The sequence below is a fragment of the Narcine bancroftii genome, chromosome 10 (assembly GCF_036971445.1).
Source record: "Narcine bancroftii isolate sNarBan1 chromosome 10, sNarBan1.hap1, whole genome shotgun sequence".
Classification (NCBI taxonomy): Eukaryota; Metazoa; Chordata; class Chondrichthyes; order Torpediniformes; family Narcinidae; genus Narcine; species Narcine bancroftii.
Window position 1 is genome coordinate 92,501,480 of NC_091478.1, and position 19,508 is coordinate 92,520,987.

At 38.6% G+C, this 19,508-nt stretch overlaps 1 long non-coding RNA gene across 1 annotated transcript in view; it reads right to left on the reverse strand.

Annotated features, from left to right (window-relative positions):
* Window positions 1-17,459, reverse strand: part of LOC138744948 (uncharacterized) — a 149,677-nt gene extending 132,218 nt beyond the window's left edge. Inside the window, exons 1-2 of the long non-coding RNA XR_011345892.1 lie at window positions 17,412-17,459; window positions 12,971-13,078 (exon numbers count right to left, since the gene is read on the reverse strand). This is a non-coding gene — a long non-coding RNA (uncharacterized lncRNA). The remainder of the gene's footprint in view (window positions 1-12,970; window positions 13,079-17,411) is intronic.
* Between the last annotated feature and the right edge of the window lie 2,049 nt (window positions 17,460-19,508).

Genomic DNA, 19,508 nt, shown 5'->3' on the forward strand with positions numbered 1-19,508 from the left:
CATGGCCCTTTTTCCTTCCTCAATTCAAAGAACCGTAGAACATTACAACACTGAAAACATGCCCTTTGGCCTTTCTGGTCTGTGCGGAACTATTATTCTGCCCAGTCCATATCCCTCCATACCGAGTACATGTCCACATTTGTTTCTTAAATGTTACAATTGAGCCTGCCTTCACAACTTCAGTTGGCAGCTCATTCCATACTCCCACCACTCCGTGTGAAGAAATTCTCCCTAATGTAACCCCTAAACTTATCCCCTTTCACCCTTAATCCATGTCTTCTGGTTTGTATCTCACCTAACCACAGTGGAAAAAGTACTTGCATTTATTCAATCTATACCCTTCATAACTTTGAAACCTCTATCAAATCTTCCCTCATTCTTCTACAGTCTAGGGAATAAATTCTGAGCCTGTTTAATCTTTCCCTGCAACTCAGTTCCATGAATGATGCTTCAATTAATTTCACCTAAACTATTTTGTAATGTTGAGGCATTGAACATTAAAGCTTTATTCCTAGATTGTTGGCAGCACAGACTTTGACAATAGCATGGAATACCTTAAATATTCATTATTAAAACAATTGCCATCCATGGTGAATGAGCAGGTGATTTGAACAAATACACAGCTAATCAATGCATGCCAATTAAAGGCAGCCAATTATGTGCATCCTCAGATATAATGACATTATGGGCATTTGAGTTCAGCTTATTCTGAATATCATCTTTTTGCAAAGTTATTGCTAATAGCAAGATAATGTCCCAAAATTTCAAAAACAAAATCACTATGTGCAAAGAAGATTGCATTTTACACAGGTCTGCAATGTTATTTTTACAACCACATTACAAGATGTTAGAATTGTGACAAAGAAGTTATTATAAAGATTGAAGTTTTTTTATGCCTGCAGTCGTGTTTGGTGAGAAAGGCTATGATTGTACTTTGGGAAATCTAAATACTAAGATAAGATCAGAGATTATAGTTCTTTTATATGGAACTGCTTGCATATTAATACATTTTAATGTTAAGGTTTTGATGAAAGATGCAGTCGTGATATTAGACACAAAAACAAAAATTGCTCGAAGAACTCAACAGCTGAAGCAACATCCACAGGAAGACACATCTCAACTCTGATTCCCATCTGTCCTTTGGAGCAGCCATTCTCCACCTTTTTATTGGCTATGGCTCCCTGAGGACTCTGCTCAAAGATTTTGGGTCCCCTTGCCTTCTCTCCTACCAATTACATAAAAAAAATTATTTATGTCACACAAGGCTTTTACTTCAATGTGCTTTGGCCCGTGGGAGTGGGGGTGGGAGGGGTGAGCATAGCCCCCCCCCATTGAAAATGGCTGCTGCAGAGAATTTACAGCATTTGAGGATTTAATTTCAAATTTATAGTGTCAGCAGTTATTTCAATTTTGATAATCTTTTTATTTGTTTGTGGCTTGACAAATGAGGTCAATAACTTGAGTGATGTTTTGGCTACACTATGACCCTTCAGCTGTGACCCTACTTCTCCATGTTACTCCAATGGCCTTTTCCTTTGACATCAGCTGAAACTGTTGTGTATTCTTTTTGAAGTCTCTTTCTTGTCCTCCTGCCCTCTTGCAAAGTTTGCACGGTTTTTGTTCTTTTAGTATGCAACAAATTATATTCAGCATGCTGACCAAATTTTCCATTATGTTGTATGCATCAGTGTGGCTATTACTTGAAATTATGGCCTCATTACTAGTTAAGAAGCAAATGGAAAATCGGATAACACTTGCTTTTGTACATCTGTCCATGCAGACAATTCTTCAAAAGGTTAAATCAACACGTATCAACAATATGCAAATTTATTATGAAAGTGGCACTGGCTAACATGTTGTCAACTACTAACTAGATTGAGGATGTAGAATGGCAATAATTCCTGTTCAAAGGCAGGATTATGAAGGATGCCCTAAGTCCCAATCTCTGGAAGTTGCATGTGGCCCTTTTAAATAGTGATTGGAGCATATATGGCAAATAAAACATGGTCCTGGGATTGTTGCTAAAAATGGGGCAGCAGAATATCATGTTCCAAAATCTCCTCCTTGGTGTTTACTGTGTACAAAACAAAGAGAGGACATTGGACGTGAAACAAATGCCGTCGAAATGTCATCAGCAGAAGCTCTAACCACAGGAAGAACTTCCACATCCAACATACTCTGCAGGATTAATTCCATATATAGGTATTTTAAAAATTGTGCCTGCCATTTAGTTATTTAATGGTGTGGTAAACCACTGTTTGTATATTTCACACCCATTGGCTGACTGTACCTGTGGCTCCTCCCACAGACTCCTGAATAAAGGAGACTGTCCACAATCCCCTCCCCAGTTCAGGACTGTTGACCAGCATGGACCTCCATTTTATTGTGAATAAGAGCCTATCAGTTTTACATAACTTTTTATTGATGGTGCATCAAATGGTTCATATCGATCCCATTGCATTTGGAAAAATCAGCAAACTGGGATCCAATATCTGGCCATATATGCACTACTGAACAATAAAAACACACACTTAAATGTGATTGAGCCCATCTGGATTCTTCCATTTGTTAGAGAACCCAGAAGCAATTTTGCATCTTCTTGTTAAAGGTACAAAAGGTAAGCAGTTTTCTGACAAAATTCTTTAAATTAGCGCACACATGGTTCACACCAGAATGGTATCCCATCATCACACATAACTCCCCCTCCTCATCCTGCAGAGACGACTCTCACTATAACTCACTGCTTTGCTCATCCACATCCACCAACCCTCTTATTTCCCAGCAAAGGTATTAGTGTAATACTTGTCTGTACATCACAATCCTTCCAGTTGGACCCAAACAGTCTTTCCAGGTCAGATTCACATGCCTCTCCTCTACCTCATTTCGTGCTCTCAACGTGGCTTCCTCAACATCGATGAGTCCAAGAATAGACAAAGCACTCATTTTGTGGAACACTACACTTGCTCAGAAAGAAATTAGAGCACTTTTTCCAACGAAGGACAGGCAAGTCTATCAGTATCTTGGGCAACATTTCAGCTCCACTAAAACCAAAGTGATTATTTGGTCAATTATTTATTTTAGCTCCATTCCAGAAACTGACCACAATGAGGCTGGGTGCTGTACTGGTAGAGCTACATATTACAGAAGAAATGTCAATCAAAAATTTTCTTTGCTCAATATATGAAAGATGCTATAGCTTTAGATAAAGATAAGCATAGTTTATTGATATCCTGATCAATTTTATATCTTAACTAATTCAAGTATTATGCTGCCCTTTCAAAATTGCCAGCTATGTGTACCTGAGTAAGCCTGGTGATATGTCAAATAATTCTTGTGTGTTAAAGCACTTTATTCTTTGTAAGCCTCTACTTTCCAAGTAGTCTGGAGAGATTTGGCATGTCATCAAATACTCTATCAAATTTCTACATGTGAACTGTGGAAAGTCCCCCAACAGGTTGGTTCAGGAATTCAACTGCCCAAGAAACCCAGAAGGCTGGAGAGGATAGCAAACATAGCCGGATCAAGTGCACCAATGTGAGGCATGGCCTCAAGAAGACAGGCAACATCATAAAGGACTTGCATCACTGTGGCCATTGCATCTTCTCCCTGCTACCTTCAATTTCTTTCCAACAATTAGGAGGCTCCTGAACCTCTCCTTCTTACATGAATCACCATCTGCTCCGACCCCACAAAAGGCCTGTCATCAATATTGCTAAGTCACTTTTGTTTTTGCATGAGTATAACTGTGAATATTTATAATCTATTTGTGATCATTTATTGTCTTTTTTATTTCATCAACCATTTAATACGTAGTTGCTTTTTATTTTACAAAGTATCTGTTCAGTCGAAGCAAGTAAGAATTTCAGTGCACATGCATGTTGTGCAATGTACATGACAATAAACTCTCAACATCATCATTACTTTGGTACTTTGAGATTGTGAAACATGCTGGCTTATCTGTTCAAATTCACTAGAAGCTGCATTTCCCAATCTTTTGTGAAGCACCTCTTTACATGCGAGTCCTTGACAATGAGCTTACCATTTCTTTCTAATCGCACTCACTTTCATGCAGTTAACATGGTCAGGCATCAAAATAGAATTAGTGGAGTTAGTTATGGTAGCAAGGTTTCCATTTTATCCTCATGCCTGCTTTAACAGCTGCTTCTGGCCATGGACATTCCACTGAACTGACCATTTGGCACTGGTTTATCTCCCTGAACTCACAGATATGTTGAATTTCTCCAAGATTGTTCTATCAGATTTTTCAGCTTGGGAGGGTCAGGTGTACAGGACATTTGGTTCACAAGATCCATAATGTTAGCACTTCCTTTTTCCAATTGTATGCTGTTCTCTGACATTTTGACATCCACAGAGGTAAAGGTACAATAATTGAAATTGCATACCAGCACAATCATGTTCATTTTACTGGCACTATGTGGCAACCATAACATTAGCCACTTTCTTACCACGACATGACACATGAATCAGATTCCTCATATGGTAACAGCACATTTCACCAAGACAATCTGATCCATCAGAAGATGAACAAGGTGTATGTAACCATATATTAACAGCCCATACCTACTTGAACATGACCCAGCTATGAGACAACCTACTCTTTGAATTGTAACACTACTTCTACTGCTTAGGAACATAAAACAGAACAGTCTAGCACCACACAGACGCTTTGTTCTGCAATGTTGTGCTGACCTTTATGAACCTACTCCCTAATCAATCGAGCCCTTCCCTCCCTCAGCCTATAACCCTCCTTGTAGCCTGCCTTGTCGTTTGCCTCATACTCAGGGACTCGTGAGACATTAAATAATCAGCTGAATGCTGAGGAATATAATTGCAATGAGAATAAACACATCACTCTGAAAGTATCATTATACATATTTTTAACACTTTATTATAATGTAGACTTCATCTTAAGGCCCAAGGGTCATTCTGATGTTGTAACATTGCTTTTCTTGAAGATCCTAGAATTTTAACATGGAAAAATTCCCCTTGGATTCTGTTACTTTGATCCTCCAAAATGAGATGCATGATCAGACCCATTCTGCTGCTTCACAATTGCCCTAACAGTAAAAGTCTGATAATCTGGAATGCTCAGGGCTTTTGTGGGATAGGCCTTTTTCCTGGCATTACACAGCAGTGTAATACATTCTACAAAGAATGCAAGGAAGCACAAAAAATTGGGCCCCAGTGAGTTTCAAGGGAGTTCAGAAAATGACACTCAGAGGTGTTTGGATAAAGTAAGGATACTGGGTTGCTGTCAATTTAAAGGGAGTGTACAAATGTCTCCTTTGTCAGTTTAATGGGTGCAAAGGAAACAAGGATCCAGTCAATTAAGAGCAGAAAATAGCATCCAGGCAGTGAGTCAGGTGTGAATCAGTAGAATTTCCAATCCATTCGCTTACCAAAAAAATTGGCAGTGCTGCCTAAGCTACAGTAATGGCAGTGCTTCCACTGGGGCAGATCTGGGAGAGTGGAGCATGAAGACACAGTGTAACCCCAAAGGGTTCAACTGCTCGGCCCTAATGCCGATGGTTCCGTACAGGCTTTGAACGTACTGCTAAAAGAGATGACAGTGTTTTATTTTAAAATCCTCCAAACTCAGAGGTCTATTCCCAAGATAGTGATGCCTGTGCTCAGCAGCAGGCCATGAAGGGTGGCAGACTCCAGCAGAGCCGCAGACCAGTGCAGAGCACTAGAAACAGGAAAACACTCACTCCCCCCCTCCCCACCACATTGGGAATGACAAGCACAGGAGACGACATGCAGGATGGTAACCACAGTGATGGACCAGCAAGAGACTCAGTGGCTGAAGGACGTTACAGGATGGTGACTATGGTGGTGGACCAGCAAGGGCTCAGTGGTTGAGGGACCCACACAGACTACCAGTGACTTGCAGCTGGAGGACCTGCATGGGGTCAGGGCTGCTGGAGAATGGCTCATGGGAACATAAGAACATAAGAAATAGAAGCAGGAGGAGGCCATCTGGCCCGTTGAATCTGCTCTGCCATTCGATAAGATCATGGCTGATCTGTCGATAGGCTTATCTCCACTTACCTGCCTTTTACCCATATCTCTTAATTTCCCTACTCTGTAAATAATCTATCAACCTTGTCTTAAATATATTTACTGATGTAGCCTCCACTTCTTCAATGGGCAGAGGATTCACCACTCTCTGGGAAAAGCAGTTCCTCCTCATCTCTGTCCTAAAGCTACTTCCCTAAATTTTGAGGATATGACCCAGAGTCAGGATTTGAGAGGGTGCTGAGAGCGAAAAGGGCCTCAAGCACTCAAGGCTTCCTGATCATGTCAATGCCTTTTATCTGGAGCTTGGGTTGCCGATGGATTGATCAGGCGTCTGTGCAGGAATGCTGGAGGTGAATACATGGGAACTCTGAAGGGACTCTCTTTTGCTTCTCTTTCTCTCCTACTATAAGGGGCTCCAGGCAACTCTTTTCCTGCTTTACAGAAAGCAGAAGGCAATTTCATGTAATATTATGTTTTGTTCTATTACATGATAATAAATAAATCTTGAACCTTGATGATTGAAGTTTTGCATGCTACATATCTTAAAGCAACAATGAATTTCTCTTTGATTTTGAGATTGAATTCAACTTGATCTCTGGAAAACATTTATGTAATTATTTTTAAATCTCCATTTATTTTTGTGATTATTTTATATCCATGCCCTATTGTTATTGCTTTGCTGTAGCTAATGCATCAGTACATTGTATCACCATTCAACATTCCAATCTCCAGTTCAGAGATTTTCCACTTTCTCCTGTAGTACAATACCAAAACGCTTATTAATTCTTCCAACAATTAAACTCCAAAATGATATAATGCATACAACTGTCATGACTAATATCTTACTAATACTTAGCATTGCCTCTTTACATTTGCATACACCATTAGCCAGATAACCAAGAAATACAGCCCCACTGCTAAATTGTAGTCTGAATAACTTCCTTTTGACCTTGCCTCCACCTTCGGCTTTCTGCCCTACAAACATCATTTTTCATGTGGCATCGCTCAATCTCCGTGATAAGGAATCCCCTGCCATCTTGTTAAACAGCATCTGTATTAAACTACAGTGGTGTATTATTGCATCAGTCATTGCATAAATCACTGAACAGGCTGCCACATTTTTGCATAATTCAAATCCCACCAAGTCGGGGAACTTGAATTCAAATATTTTCAAATCAGAGTTTGCCTCAGTAGTATAACCCATGAAGTTGCTGGATTGTGGTAAAAACCCATCAAGAAGGAAAGTTGTCAAATATCAGGGTACAAGGTCAACGCAAATAAAAGTGAAGTGATGCCAATGAGTAATGCGGATTATTCAGAACTTAAAAAAGAATCACTGTTTAAATGGCAAACACAAGCAATCCGATATCTAGGTATCAGGTTAGACAATAACTTAAGCCACTTGTACAAAAAATTATCAGCCACTAATAAAGAAAATGCAGGAAGACTTAGAACATTGGAAAGAATTACCACTAACATTGATAGAGAGGGAGAACTGCATTAAAATGAATGTGTTCCCAAGGATACAATACTTATTTCAAATGTTACCAGTTCCCTTAACAGAGAAATTCTTTGATGAACTAAAGAGAATAATAAGGAAATTCTTGTGGAAAGGGGGGAAACCGAGGGTAGCGTTAGATAAATTAACAGAGAGGTATAACCAAGGTGGTTTGCAGTTACCAAACTTCAGGTATTTATCAGATTTTTACCAGACGAGAGAAAAACCAGACTGGACTAAAATAGAACTAGATAAAATAGGGGAGAAGGTACCAGAACATATACTTTATAAGTGAGATGAAAAGCTGGTGCAATATAAAAGCTCACCAGTATTGCATCATTTACTTAATATATGGAAGAAGATCCACATAAAAAGGAAAAAAATTAATTACCAAATACCAAATTTGTTATTGACGCAAAATCCACTAATCCTTTTTACAATAGATAACCTTTCCTTTATAGAATGGGAGAGAAAAGGAATTAAAAGAATAGAAAATTATGTTTTGGGAAATAATATATTAACATTTGAACAGTTGAAGGACAAATATGGAATAACTCATGGTACAATGTTTGCATATCATCAACTGAAAGCTTATTTAAAGGATAAATTGGGAAACAGATTGAGATTACCAGAAGGAAGCAGCTTTGATTATGTGATTACAGACACAATGATAATTAAAAGATTTATAACAAATATGTACATTAAACTGCAAGGTAAGGAAAATGATGAAATAAGCTATAAACCTAAACAAAAGTGGGAAAAGGATTTAAACATAAAGATAAAAAATGAAGCATGGCAAAAGTTACGTTCTGGAACTATGAAGAATACAATAAACACAAGGTTACGCATGATACAGTATAATTGGTTACACAGGGTATTTATATCACTCCTCAAAAATTAAAAGAATGGGATTCAACATTATCAGATAGGTGTTTTCGCTGTAAGAATTAAATGGGAACAACAGTACATGCAATTTGGGCATGTACAAAAGTGAATATGTTTTGGGAAGAACTAAATCAGATATTAAATAAAATCACAAAAAACAACATATCAAAAAAATCCAGTGATCTTTCTTTTAAGTAACATAAAAAATAAAGAATTAGGCCTCAAACTGGATAAAGGGCAAAAAAGATTCATTATGATAGCCTTAGCAGTAGCAAAAAAATGTATAATCTCAACTTGGAAAATGGAAGAGAGCCTGAGAATATAGCAATGGTACATGGAAATGAATAAATGTATTCAATTGGAAAAAATAATATATAATGTAAAAAATAAAGTCACACTGTTTGAACAAATTTGGGAACCGTACATGGAACATAACAGAGAGAGCTTGCCTTGGACCTCCATCCCCTAAAATGATAAGAAGACAAAACAATTTGATTTAGTGTGTAAAAGTAGATGACACATTTTTCTTGTTTGTTTTTCATTTGTGTGACGACATTGTTTTATAGTTTTATTGTATTGTATATGTTGAATATTTATTGGTTTTGGAGGGGGGTGGGAAAAGGAGGGAAGGGGGGAGAAAAGGAGGAAAATGCCATTGTGTATATTTAATGAGAAACGTTTGTACATATTTTGGTTGTAATGGTTCACACAGTGAAAAATTTTTTAAAAATTTAAAAAAGGAAGGAAAGTTGTCAAACTTACCTATTCTGCCCTAAATTCAAATCCAAACCTATGATGATGGTAGGCTTTTAGTTAGCACTTTTAGTTTTGTGTAAAATAGGAATGGACAACAAATGCTGGCATTTATTCTGTGAATAAATTAAAAAGAATGTCTTATTCTTGAAATACTGTGTAATGTTTTCATCTGCGCCATATGTGTACAAGCCAGATCAGAAAATCATTGGAAACAAGGAACAAATTCTCATTGAGCTAGTCTGTCTCTGCAGTAAGCACAATGTGGAAAATCCAGGCATCGTATGGTATTTACAAAATTAGCATACTTGGGCTTTATTTTGTTATCTTTTCAGACATTCCAAATATAGAAGTTTTAGTATTAGATTAAGTGAATGAGCTCTGAACTGCCAAGGAATGAGTATATGTAAAATTTACAAAGATGTTGCTGGGGCATGAAGATCTAAGTTATAGGGAAAGGTTTAATAGGTTAGGGATTTATTCCCTGTAGCATTTGGAGGGGAGACTTGATAGAGGTATACAAAATTATGAGGGGCATAGATAGGGAAAATGCAAGCAGACTTTTTCCACTTAGGTTAGGTGAGACAAGAATTAAAGGTCATGATTTAAGGGTGAAAGGTTGAAGGGGAATATTAGGGGGAACATCACTCAGAAGGTGGCAAGAGTGTAGAACAAGCAGCCAGTGGAAGTGGTGAGTTCAATTTCAACAATAAGATAGGTACATGGGTGGGAGGGGTAAAGAGGGCTATGTTCTGGATCAAAAGGACTCAGTGGAAAAGTAGTTTGGCACAGACTAGTTGGGCCAAAGGGCCAATTTCTGTGCTTTAGTGTAATTGGTTTCAAGATGCAAAAAGAGAGGCATTCAAACACAACAGTCTGGTGGCATTGCCTGGAAAGTCCATAATTGGTGAGGAGGTTTTCTTAGACAACTCTGAGTGCCACAGTTAATCAACTCCTCACAAAATTTAAAGAGAGTTTTGATTTTTTTTGACCCTTTCTATTAATGGACCAATCACTAAACTGTGCTTTAAAACAAAAATAAAATACAGCCTCCAATAAGGTTAAGCAACAGGTGCCCACAAAATGGAAACATTTATATATTTGTAAAAATATTGCTTCTGGTGGACTTGAGCAGAAATTCAAAGTCATCTCTTCCATCCCATTGTTCTCTCCTGCTTGAGGCTGACTTAATATCCACTGCTTTAGGCATGCAATCTAAAATTCATCTTCTGGAAATGAGTGATGTACCTCAGATGTAGCACTTACATCAACAGTGATGAAGTGTTTTGAAAGGTTGGTGCTGAAGCATGCCAGGTCCTGTCTAAGCAATGACATGGATACATTCCAGTCTGCCTATCATAGAAATAGATGTATGGTGGATGCCATCTCATTGACTCTACACAAAGCCCTGGAACACCTGGGCAGCAAAGATCAGGATGCTCTTTATTGACTACAGTTCTGCATTTAACACCATTATCCCCTCAAAACTGATCAGCAAACTCTAAAACCTAGGAGTTAACACCCCACTGTGAAATTGGAGGGGATTTCCTCCCATCCAGACCTCAATCAGTGAAGATTGGTAAGAACTTCTCCTCCACAATCTCCATCAGTACAAGAGCAACACAGGACTGTGTTCTCATTTTACACCTATGACCATGTGGCTCAGTACATCAATAACACCATCTACAGATTTGCTGGCTGTACCATGGTAGTTGGTTGTATAAAGGAAGGGGATGAATCAGCATACAGGATGGAGACTGAAAACTTGGCTAAATGATGCAACAACAACCTTGCACTTAATGTCACCAAAACTAAAGAGCAGATTGTTGAGTTCAGGAAAGGAAAGCCAAAGGTTTACAATTCAAAGATCATTGAGGAAAAGTAGTGGAGAGGGTGAGCAAATTTAAGTTCTTGGGAGTCACTATCTCAGAGGATGGCATCATGAAGAAAGTTTGTCAGTGCTTCTACTTCCTCAGGAGTTTTGGAGGTTTGATATGACGTCGGAAACACTGGCGAATTTCTACAGAGATGTGATGGAAAGTGTGCTGACCAGCTACATCACGGTCTGGTATGGAAACACCAATGCCCATGAAAATAAAGCCCTCCTAAAGGCAGTGGACACAGCCCAGTGCATCACAGGCAAAGCCCTCCCCACTTACGAGTACATCTATAGGGAACACTGCTGTGGGAGAGCAGTGGCATCAACATGGACCTATGTCCTATGGTGGCCTATGGTGTGCCCTTGATCATTCCCGAGGAGTTCCTGGTCTCCAATAAATACCTAGAAGACCCTGGAGTTAATCTTGAGAATTTGCAGTGAAAACTGGGGTCCCTGGTCCCGTGGTGACCCAAACATAATATCCCCAGGGACTTAAAGATTTGTCAGTACATATTGTGAGAAAGGGGCCTTACAGGGTCATCAGGGACAACATTTCCACCATATTCCTCAACATCGATGGTAAGGAGGATACTTTTATCGTTGACCACCTAAAACTGGCATATCTGGACTATAACGAGCGGTCTCCTCTCCTCCCCCAAAATGCAGGGTAGACCATCCAAGGCACGGACAATGGCCCGATCATCAGTTCGGGGGGGGGGGGGGGGGGAGTCAGGTAGAGGCCTGCGCACTGAGACACAGTCCAGCCTGCAAAATGGCCGACTGCACAGACCTGGGGGATGACACTGATTCTTGTCCCAGGTGACATGGTGGGAAGATGGGGAATTCTGGCAGGGATGCCGGCCAATCCCAGGCCAGTACTTCGATAACGCGGGACCCTGATGTCAGCACCTGGGGCCCACGTAAGCGCGACAGCCAGAGCAATAAATCAGTCTCATTTTCAAGGCTTTGTTGCTCTTGTACTGATGGAGATTGTGGAGAAGTTCTTACCAATCTTCATTGATTGAGGTCTGGATGGGAGGAAATCCCCTCCAATTTCACAGTGGGGTGTTAACTCCTAGGTCTTAGAGTTTGCTGATCAGTTTTGAGGGGATAATGGAGTTAAATGCAGAACTGTAGTCATTCTTCTCCATGCTCGCGTTGCGCAAACGCTAAAGGACCATATTTAAGGGGCACTGAAGAATAAGCTGATGCTACTATATTTTAAACTTGGTACCGCTGAATAGAAACACATTTCTACATCTCCATGTGACAATTTAAAAAATAACTTGCAAAAAATCTGACCACCTAAACAAAATGAATACACTGCGCAAAATCACACTCAAAATTAGTTACAGATGACTTTTAACTTGACGGAAGAAATCAAATTAAATTTTGGTCAAGCGAATTAGATATATTAAATTGGACAAGTAACCATAATGCAATTGCAGTATATCCAAGAGTCCCACCAGAAACTGTATTCATTGGAAGATCAGTTTCCAACAACTAATGCTTTCTGGGGGAATTGGAAATGGCAGCAAAGGGTTAGGGGGAGAGTGGTTACAGCAATGGAGGAAGACATGTGGGGGAAATCTGACACAAATTAGTTCTAAATTACCATTCTCTTCATTTAAATGTAATCTCCTTACAGAATATAATTAGAATTTATTTTTTCATTATAAAATAACTAAAATATCAAAATTATTTTGCATTTTAAGATAATTCGGGAATTCAAAAATAACACTTGTTCTTTTTCTTGAATACTATCTTTAGCTTCTCTGATTTCACCAACCTCACCTCCATCTGCGAACATTTATTTCTTTATGTATCAGAACACTTAGTTAACTACAATCATCCTCTTTCGCTAGCGTATCAGACCAAACCTCCCCCCACGACTCTCTCTCTCTCTGCCTTACCTTTGTAATTGCATCTTCTTTAGTTTCTTGCTTATTTGACATCTGAACACTGCTTCTGTGCCTTCTGACTAATTGTCCAACATGTCATCCTGGATAAGGCCTAATTCCCTACAGATAACATAAAAGCAAGATTACTGTGGATGCTGAAATTTTTAAATTGCAATGGGGATAATGGTGGAGCAGCAATAGCAAAAGTCTCTGGGACTAATTCAGAAGCGGGGTAGATTCATCCCAAAGAGTAAGTATTCTAAGGGGTGGGGAGGGCAACCATGGCTGACAAGCGAAGTCAAAGGCAGCATGAAAGTAAAAGAGAAGGCATACAGTCTTGCAAAAATTAACAGGAAACCAGAAACTAACAGAAGGCAACTGAAAAAGCAATAAGGGGAGAAAAGATGAAATATGAAGGCAAGGTATCCAGTAACATAAAAGAGGATAACAAAAAGTTTTCTTCAGATATATAAAGAGCAATAGTTTTTACCAACAGCAGCAATAGATATTGATGAGTTTTTGAAATTGCCATCCTCTATGGGTTTGCAGAGGGTGAAAAAAGATGCATTGGGGGATTATTGCCCAAAGGTTGGGACTTGTTGCGATAAAACTGTCTATGAAAAAGTTTGAGATCTGGAGAATTAAAGTAAAAACATTTAGCGGCAGGGAATTTTGGAGAGGAGGAGTTAGAACAGTTTCCCGAGAGTAAATCCCTTGAGCAGAGGTTACTGTTGGAACAGATTGAGTTAGAAAAATGTAAATTTTAGGCAGAAGGAGAGAAGCAAAGGCAGTTTGAGCGAGAGAAGATGAGAAACGGAGTTCCACCTTCTGATCCGAGTGAGAGGGTTGTGACCACCAGGGAGGTTAGGTTAGTTTCTCCACTTGATGGGGCTGAGATTGCTAAATACTTCTAGCATTTCAAGAAAGTTGATGAGATTTTAAAGTGGCCACAAGACAACTGGTTCCTCGTTTTACAAAGTGTGATTAAAGGGAGGGCCCAGTCGGCTTTCTCTGCTCTTGCAACCGAACACGCTGCTGATTATAAGTGCCATGCTCAAGCCTTGTGAATTGGTTCCAGAAGCTTATAGGCAAAAATTCATGAATTTGAGGAAATAGGTGAACCAGTCTTATATGGATTTTCTGTATGACAAAGTTGTGTGCTTTATCCAATAGTGCACATCAAAAAATATAAATCATGATTGTAACAGACTGAGAGAGCCAGTATTAGTTGAGGAAATTCTAATGACATAAAAGGCAGGACTCTACTAAATTGTCAGATGAATATGCTTTAACCTACAAGATTGTTTGTACCAAATAGAACCTTTCAAAGGGGTAATAAGGACTATCTAAGTAAGGTTAGAAAATACATAGGAAGTAGAGCCAGGGGTAAAGGTGAAGGGAAGCAAGTAAAGGAAAAACCTTCGGGTCCCCTTTGCCACTATTGTAAGAAACCTGGTCATGTGATAGCAAATTGTTCCGTGCTGAGAAAAACAGAAAAAAGGAGGCAGTGCCAGATGCATGTATTCAAAGAGATGAAAAACATAGAAATCATAAAGGTTCTAGACCTGGATAACATTAGGGATGAATTCAAATATTTGTGTCAGAGAGTTTGGTTTCAGTAAAGGAAGGGTCACCAAAAGTGACAGTGAAAATCCTTTGAGATACTGGGGCCACCCAATCATTCAGTTTGGAGTTTGGCAATGAGACTGCCATGGGTGAAATAAATTTGATTTGAGGTCTGGGAGATGATCCAGAGTCGATACCTCTGCACAGGATAGTGTTTAAATCAGCATTAGTTGATGGACATGTAACAATAGGCATCCAAACAAGTTTACCAGTGGAGGGAGTTTTGTTGTTATTAGGAAATGACCTTGCAGAAGGTAAAGTTGTCAGTGTGTTGTAGTCAACAGCTAAACTAGTCATTGATGAGAAAAAGAGAGATTCTAATATCACAGGGACCAGAATCTGTGATAGTCCAAAACGGCACTCAAGTTGTAATGAACTGCCAAAGACTATTTCCTTCTTTATTGGACCAGAGTTCTGGTGTTAAACCCAAGTGTAAAGATTTGTTGTTATCCCAAAAAGAGTTTATAGCGGGGCAGAGCAAAGATCCCGATCTTACCGAAGTGAGAGATAAGGCTCTCTCTGATGATGAAATTAAGAAAGCACCAGTTGGCTATTATTTTAAGGATGGCATGTTTGATGAGGAAGTGGAAAACAGTGAAGAATGAACAGTTGTTCACTATGTTGTAGTTCCTAAAGCCCATAGGGATGAAATTTTATCCTTGGCCCATAGCATTCCATCAGGTGGTCATCTTGGTTGAGGAAAATTATGTACAAGATAATTTTATTGGCCTAGTTTAAGGAAAGATGTTGTGATATTTTTCTGGACATGTCACATTTGTCAGGTTGTGGGTAAACCAAATCAGGCTCCCCCAGTAGCTCCATTACAACCCATTCCTGCTTTTGACAAACACTTTTCTCAAGTTATTATGTATTGTGTTGTCCTATTGCCCAAGACAAAAGCTGGGAATCAATATTTGTTAACTATCATGTTACAGACTCCAGGATTCCAGAAGCAATACCATTTAGAAATATTAATGCTAAAGCTGTGTCAAAAGCTCTTACAAAAGTTTTCACTTTATTTGGTTTGCCTAAAGAGATTCAATCAGACCAGGGAAGTAATTTCATTCAGGGCTGTTTCAGCAGATCGCTTATAGATAAGGAGCTAGCCAAATCACGTCATCTGCATAGAATCCAGAATCTCAAGGGGCCTTGGAGAGGTTCCATTTGACCCTCAAAACCATGATGAGGACCTATTGTTTTGAGAATGAGATGGACTGGGACGAGGGTGTCCATTTGCTTTTGTTTGGAGGGAGAGAGTCCGTACAAGAATTATTAGGCTTTAGCCCTTTTGAGCTGGTCTTTGGACACCAAGTTAAAGGACCTTTAGTGTTGTTGAAGGAACAATGGGTTAATGAAGATGTGCAGTTGAATTTGTTAGATTATATTTCAAAGTTTAAAGATTGTTTGCAGCAAGTCTGAAGATTAGCTCAAGAGGATTTGAAAATGGCTCAAGACAAAATGAAGCTCTGGTATGATAAAAAGGCTAGGGTGAGAACTTTTGAACCGGGGGATAAAGTGTTAATCCTTTTCCCAACAAATTCCATTCCCCTAAGGGTTAAATTTTCAGACCTGTATGAACCAAAGGTGAATGAAGTCAGCTACATAATTAGATCACCTGATCAGAGACATAAAATGCAGAGTTGCCATGTCAATATGTGAAAACCTTATTTTGAGAATTTGGCTTTCAGCAAGGAACAGCCTTCACCAGTGATATTGGTTATTGGTAGAACTAAGGAGTCCACAGAGCATGAGATGGTACAAGCTGATTCTTGCGAGAGTCACTTCAAATAAAACATTGCCCCAGTTCGTCTGTGTAATTCAACCGTTTTGCAGAATTTTAATGCTAAGTTGGCTCATCTTCAGCCCCAGGAAAAGGAGAAAATTATACAGCTACTTTCAAAATTTAGGGACTAGTTTCCAGATGTGCCTAAGAGAACCTCAATAACTTGTCCTGATGTTGATGTTGGAGATGCAAAACCTATCAAACAACATCCATATCGAATGAATGTTGAAAAGTGCAGACTGGTAGATCAAGAGATTGAATATATGTTAAAGAATGATATCATTAGACATTCCACCTCAGATCAGAGTTCACCTTATGTCCTGGTGCCTAAATCAGATGGGTCGATTAGATTTTGCACTAATTACAGAAAACTTAATGCAGTAACAAAGACAGTTGTTTATTCTATTCTAGGGTAGATGATTTTGTGGACAAGGTTGGAAACGCTAAGTTTCTTATAAAGATGGACTTATTCAAAGGTTACTGGTGTGTTCCCTTAACAGGCTGAGGTGGGGAATTTTCTGCATTTGTGACCTCATCAGGGTTCTATGAATACAATGTTTTACCATTTGGAATGAAAAATGCTCCAGGGACATTCCAAAGAATGATTCAAAGTTTAGAGCATACAAATGCTCATATTGATGATTTGGTTATGGGGAAATGACACCTGGGAAGCACATATCTCTGAGTTAGAGAAATCATTTGACAAACTTTCAAAAGCAAACCTTATTGTTAATTTAGCTAAAAATGAATTTGGCCATGCTACTGTGACTTATCTTGGTTATGTTGTTGGTCAAGGCAAGTTGGCGCCTGTTCAGGTGAAAATTCAGACTATTTCTGAGGTTCTCATTCCCATAGATAAGAAAGCTGTTAGAAGATTGTTGGGAATGGTAGGGTATTATCGAAAGTTCTGTATAAATTTTGCTTACATCGCCCTTCCTTTAATTAACCTTCTGAAGAGTGAAAAGTTTGTTTGAACAGAACTTTCTCAAGAAGCATTTGATAAAGTGAAAGTTATTTTATGTCACCAGCATGTGCTTAAGTCACCTGACTTTGAGAGGCCATTTTCTTTAGCAGTAGATGTTAGTGATGAAGCTGCAGGAGCAGTATTATTACAAAAGAATGGTGGTGATGATATTGACCATCCAGTGGCTGACTTATCCAAGAAATTCGATGAACATTAAAAGAATTATTCCATCATAGAGAAAGATTTATTGTCACATCACTGGCTTTGCAGCATTTTGATGTTTACATCTGCACAGCTAGGCGACCACATGTTGTGTTTACTGACCATAATCCCTTAGTGTTCTTGAGTAAAATGAAAATCAAAAATAGATGATTATTAAACTGGAAATTAATTCTACACAAATATGATTTAATGATAACTCATATTAGAGGCAAGGATAATGAAATTGTTGATTGCCTTTCAAGATGTTAAGTTTCCAATCTTTTGCAGCAAATTGAAATTTATTTTTTGTATCCACTGATGAAAGATGTTATATTTGTCTGTATCAGGTAACAATAGTGAATGTATTATTTCAAACATTGTAGGTTGCAGTTAAAATTTTGCTCTTACAGATTAAAATTTTCTTTGTGGTGGGGGCATTATGAGCTCTTGTTTCGTTTAGTGCAATGGTTCTCAACCTTTTTCTTTCCACTCACATACCACTTTAAGTAATCCCTATGTCATAAGTCCTCTGTGATTAATAAGGGATTGCTTAAGGTGGTATGTGAGTGGGAAGGGAAAGTTGAGAATCATTGCTCTAGACTCAATTGTTACTGAAATATTTTGCTTGAGAAAAATTATTATGAAACTATGCACATAATGAGTCAATTAGGTACAATTAAAACAGTGGTTTTCAAAGTTTTTCTTTCCATCCACATACCACCTTAAGCAATCCCTTTCTAATCACAGAGCACCTATGGGATAGGGAATACTTAAAGTGGTATGAAAGTGAAAAGAAAAAGGTTGAGAGCCACTGATTTGATGTGAATATTACTTTAAGGGCTGCATTCATTCACAGCTATGGAGAGACTGGATGGCAACAGCTAGTACGGGCTATACCAAAATTTGATAGGAGAAAGGACATTTGTTGCTTTTTCTAGGCATATAGGTGGTGAGAGGGTCATGTGTGGAACACTGAAGGAACAGCTCATTAATTGACCAGTGGCAATCTTATCAAACACAGAGCAGGAATGACTCTGTGTGATAATGGACACTTTGGCTGATTCTGTCAGGGGAATTATTGAATCCCAATGTGACCAAAGGAAAGGTCACTGCGCTTGATCTGAACCTGGGTTTTGGAAGCGTCATGGAAGTTACATGTTTTGATTCTCCAATGTAAAGAAAGGGGAGTTGTGACAACTGTTCATAAGAACGGATATTTCTCTGGAAGAAATTCAACAAGGATTCATGAGTTTTCAGCAGTCTGGTCACTCAGTCTCTCTTACACCTCCTTTGTGATCACTTCTGTGCATCAGTTTAAAAGACTGCATTTCGACAATGGATTTGCACGACTGAACTTTGGAATAACTTTCTAGAATTGTAAAGGTTTGGGTATCACTCACACACACACACACACACACACACACACACACACACACACACAGTTAGACAACAGGTTCTCTGCATAATTCCACTAAAACGATACACTATGCCCAGTGTAAACAAAGATTTGTACTGGAGACCTATGTATGTCATTGAATCCAGAATTATAAGGATGAAGGACTCTGCATTTAGCTGATGAATAATTAAAGGATCACATCAAAATGGTAAGGGATTAGATATTAGGCTAATATTATGCATCCTACATGTTCTGCCCAAAATACCAGGCTGTGCTTCCCCATGTTTCCATTTTTCCAATTCTCTTAACTTATTTCAAGGCTTTTAAAATTCTCAATGCATTTTTTCCAAAAATTGTTTGCTACATTCTGAATTTGCAGGTGAATCAGAAATTTAAACAAACAAATAGAAAAGTCTATAGTAAGTATGAATAAACACACCCTCTTGGCAACACCAATACATTTTATGTGAAAGTTAAATATTCTTAAATTAAAACATGACAAATCTGCATTGTAAACTTAATTTAAAAATCTTACCTGGTTGAATTCTGTTTACAGGAGAAGAATATTGGTAAAAGTGCC